The sequence below is a fragment of the Cyprinus carpio genome, unplaced genomic scaffold (assembly GCF_018340385.1).
Source record: "Cyprinus carpio isolate SPL01 unplaced genomic scaffold, ASM1834038v1 S000006738, whole genome shotgun sequence".
Classification (NCBI taxonomy): Eukaryota; Metazoa; Chordata; class Actinopteri; order Cypriniformes; family Cyprinidae; genus Cyprinus; species Cyprinus carpio.
The window spans coordinates 66,540-71,338 of record NW_024879337.1 but is presented as its reverse complement, the minus strand read 5'-3'; the positions used below and the strand labels follow the sequence as shown (position 1 = coordinate 71,338).

Genomic DNA, 4,799 nt, shown 5'->3' with positions numbered 1-4,799 from the left:
CCTAACAATTACAATAGGGTTTCAGCACTGCGTGCTTGAACCCCTAATAATAATAATAATAAAGGAAATAAAACAGTTATGTGTGTGAAAATATTCAGATATTACTACTCCCTTTGTAATCATTAACAATTTCATAAGTACGCTAACTGTAATTTAATTACGGTTTTTTCCTAGTAACTCTAACAGATTACAGTTACATTCATTTTGCAATTAAATTAGGTAATTTAGTTACATGTAGTTACTGCCCAACACTGGTCAGGTCTGATGATAAAGGATAAAGGACTGGATTTTTCAAGTGTTGTAATGGAAATGGCAGATGAGGGACGAAACAGGGACGTTCGCAAACTGGCTCGCCAGCGAACGTCAAAAAGAGGACCAAATACGGACGTCCTCCGAACGTCCGTCCGCGAACGGGGGGACGTCCCCTGTTTGCTGGGTCTGGACCAGTAATAAGACACACCCTTAGAGCTGAGATTTATTTTTATACATTTCACAAGTGAAGCATTTATATGGAATAAACGTGCTTTTTGCTCTTGGTTTTGCACTTTGCAGACGGTCCCTATCCTGCACTTTTAGCTACATTATAAGGTCTATCAGTTATAATAACTTAAGGCAGATTAAAACAAATGAAACACATGTGTGTTCTCTTCTACATTTGAAAACAGTTAGAACACAGTATGTTTCTTGTCATTGTGCTAAATCGTTAAAGAACTGCTGAAGATTTTCGAGGCTGAATCTCTAAAAAAAATGTCAAACAGCAAACGTCGAATCAACTTATCGGTCAAAAACAACAGCATAAAACAGAAGCGAAAACAGCAAACACGGAAAAGCATTCAGAAACACATTCGTTTTAAAAGGAGAATTTCTAAGTATTTGAAACGCTCATTTTTCTGTACTTTAGGCGTGAAGGTTAGTTTGTCAGTAATTAATTCTCATATCTCTCAGACGGATTGGATTAAATAAACAAAAACAATGTCCGCGAGTGTTAAAATTAGTAGTGTCTGTGTTAAAATTATAGCCTACCTGTACAATGTTTTCTAGGACATAAAATGGATCAAATCCAGCGAGCTAAGATTTCTCTCTTGCTATCTGCGTAGGGTCCTCGCTGAAGGGCTGGGAAATGTGGGAATGTTGGAATTTCCGGGGTGTTGGGAGTCGAGAGTCGAATCCAAAGGAATCGATTCCATCAAGGGGAATAATCGACTCCTCATTCAGAGCCTTTTTCAGTTCAACAAATCTTATCTCTGGGTGTCTCTCAAACGAAAGGCTGCACACATTTAAATTCACGAAAATAAACAAAGAAAACGGTACTGATCATCTGAATTTTAGTGGTTCAACCGGTTCACTAAGAAGATCCGGTTACAAATGACTACGCCACCTGGGAATTCTCAACCCAGGAAAACCAACCTAAAATAGGCTGCACAGATTTATTCCCCTAATAGGACAAGAGACGTGGATGAATATATATATTTTATTATTTTTTTTTTTCAAAGGACACAATTATAATAAAGTTCAAGACAAAGACAATACAATGAAAATGTTCAAAATAATACTACAGCGCTGAATAGCACACCTCACAACATCAATACAAAATAGATACACTTAATCAAAAGGGTAACGCTCAAAAATAAGACAACAAGACTGAGTGTGGCCAGCAGGGGGGGACTCAATGAGCACCACAACACTCAGTAAGTAGCATAAGAAATACAAAAGAAAACCAGAACAAAATTAATATCACCTTCACACACTGGTGCCCACACAGCACAGAAATAATCCACAAGTCAAGCCCCGCCCCTTTACTTTACTCAACCCCTAATGAAATCAAACAAAAATCACATACATAGAATTAAATACACAGTTCACGGTAAAAACGCGAGTACAAAATTAACAATAAACATTTGAAAGAAACCAATACAATTACCAACACACAACATTCTCCTTGTAAACATACAGGCATATACACACGCAGGTAGCCTAAGTTCACGGTAAAAACGCAAGTACAAAATTTAGAGCGGTGATAGTCCTCCTGTCGACCTGCATACGTAATTAAAACACAAACAGTTTCTTGTTCGGCCGCAGCCAGAGTGAAATGAAATTGACGCAAATCCTTTCGTTTTAATATCTAGTTAAGACAGCAGCAAAACAGCAGCGCTCCGTGATCAACGGGCGAATGACAGGTAACCCCAGCAACGGAATCCAGTCACGGCAGTCCAAAGTGCGAAATCAATGCGCACACTATAAATAGAACAGAAGGCATTTTGATTTACCCACCGCCCTATAAGAAAGATTAAATAAACACTATAAACAACGCGTTCCTACCTGTGGAGTCTCTACACAAGAACGTCAGCCGTGGGAAACAGCACTCGATCTCCTACATGCCATACGAGGGACCAAACAGACAAATTTCCCGCATGCCACTCAGCATGCGGAACCGGAAAACAAGAAAGAAGCTCCATGACGTGATTCATTACAAAGCAGGTATATATGCTCCGCCTTTAGCTGTGATAGGCTCAATAATTTTACCTGAAGCAAGCCAAACATATATAGTCACATTAGGATGCAGCTTTCTGTTTGAGAAGCACCATTCACCTCCCAGGCTCGCTAAAGACGTAATTACCCAGCACGCACAACAACTTTCTTTTCACGTTGTGAAAAGGTCGTAACGTGTTTTTCTTTTCTTTTTTTCACAAACTGCCCTGAAATACAATGATTGTTATAAATAAAACATGAGTCTCTAACATTCACAGTGCTCAGTACTTTTTTTATCATCTGTGTCTCGTTTTCTCATTATGTTGGAGCCCTTGTAGGTTGCTGTATACAAGTGTCCTCAACGGAAGTTAAGAGTTAAACGAGATGCAGCTGGGAGGCTCACTGTCTAGAGGAGAACACGTGCACACCTGTGTTGGAGGAGCTATCCCTGGTCCTGAAAAACATCACAGGGTCGCCAATGATGGTGCTTTCCCTGGTTTGCTGAACGTCACCTTGCGTAACTTGGGGTCACCACACTATTTAATATTACGTGTTCAGGTTTATGAGAATAAACAAATTATTAAAACAGAGGTGAAATGCAGAAGTAGCGGAGAATAATATTACCACTTTTATTAACTTAATCTCATATGGTGGCATTAAGTATGTTTTGAAGTCAAAGCTTCTACAATAACTATAAATAATCCATACCTAACACACATAGAGTGTCATTTGAGTTGAATTACGGAAATAAATAACTGTTGAATGAATGAAGTCCCCACTATTAAAAGGTGTCATTTTGTAAACATATATTTTTCCCCACCATGTCCCTGTAAACTTCCTTATCGGCTGTAGCCTTTTCAGAAGGACGATAAGACCCACGCACATGCAAGTATTGAGGAGTTCAACTGAAACAACTTAAAACCTAGCATAATGTGTGATATTGCAGAGTCCAGACAATTCAAGCTCCATTTAAAATAGTTGACAAGCTCACACCTCTGCCACCAGAGGCCCGCGGGGGTGGAATTAAAAAAACAACCTGTTAGGCGGTAGCGACTCAGAAAGTGAACTTAGATCACTAGTATGTAACCAGGTCTCTGGTTAAAATAAAATGTCCAAAATTCGGAGAATCAAAGAAATCCTTTTAAGATAAACGTTTTGCTTGCAGGTGACACTTTGCATTCAGTCAGAGCAATTTAATCCTTTCCCCCTCTGTGGAAACTTCCAGCTCACCCGATTCGTGATTGCAGGAGAACACAGGATTATGCACGTACAATTTCTCATTAGCGAATAAGGTTATTACCCCTGAGCAAGTTGTGGGAGCCGCCACAGTGGAGTTCACGCGGTGCGGGAATAATCCACTGCTATGCATCTCCATAGAGCGCAAGACGATAGAACCAGGCTTTCCCTTTGTGATGCAATCAGGGGACAAACACATTGCAGCGGTAGTGCGAGGATAGACTTGCTTTAACTTGACGAAAATCCACTCGAGTTTCTGGTCTTCTTCGACACAGTATACAGCGAGGGAATGAAGCAGCGTCATGTAGCTTCCCATGGCAACGTTTATACTTAGGGGCTTCACCCTGATTGAATTGTGTTTTTATAATAATCCTTTTTAGATGATACTACGATTCGTTTTCTTTTCTTTCTCTTTTTTTGCCATGGGATACCATGAAAATGAAATTTAGTTAAATAATATACAGTTTACCATTGATATTGTAAACAGTGATTAAGAATTAATTTACGTTCAGACTCAGAAGTATGCAGATGTATTTTTGTCGGTTGACTGTTGCCATGGTGAATCATAATTACAGAGCGCCATTGATCATGACTTCTCATAGTAGGTGGTGCACTTGTAGAGCTAAAACTCAGAGTCAACCTGCTCAGAGTCGACTGAACTAACACGATTTAGTGTTCTGAAACCGAAACACTCAAGAGTTCCATCTCAGGGTAAGGGACAACTCTGAGATTGTTGAATCCTTTCTGGAATACACACCTGAAGATTAACTATTATTGTGATGTTTATTTTATGACTTCGTAGAGAAAAAAATGAGTGAAAACTCTTCCCCACATGCAGAGCAGTGATACGGTTCTCTCCCAGTGTGAATCCTCTCATGTGTGTTCTCAGGGGTTCTGGCTGACTGAATCTCATATCACAGAGTGAACCTTGTAAGGTTCTCTCCCAGTGTGGATCCTCTGGTGACGTTTCCAATCTTCAGCTGCTATAAAAGTCTTTCCACACTCAAAGCACACCTATATTCTCTCACACCGTGTGTATCTTCTGATGAACTTTAAGTATGCAGATGTGAAAAAACTATTTCCACAGGGAAAAG

General features: G+C 39.7%; 1 long non-coding RNA gene across 1 annotated transcript; it reads right to left on the bottom strand.

The window, feature by feature from the left end:
* Positions 1–2,088: 2,088 nt before the first annotated feature.
* LOC122144603 lies at positions 2,089–2,781 on the bottom strand. Its single transcript, XR_006159773.1, has 2 exons — positions 2,320–2,781; positions 2,089–2,235 (listed from the first exon to the last, which is right to left on the bottom strand). It is a non-coding gene; the product is annotated as an uncharacterized LOC122144603 (long non-coding RNA).
* Positions 2,782–4,799: the final 2,018 nt, after the last annotated feature.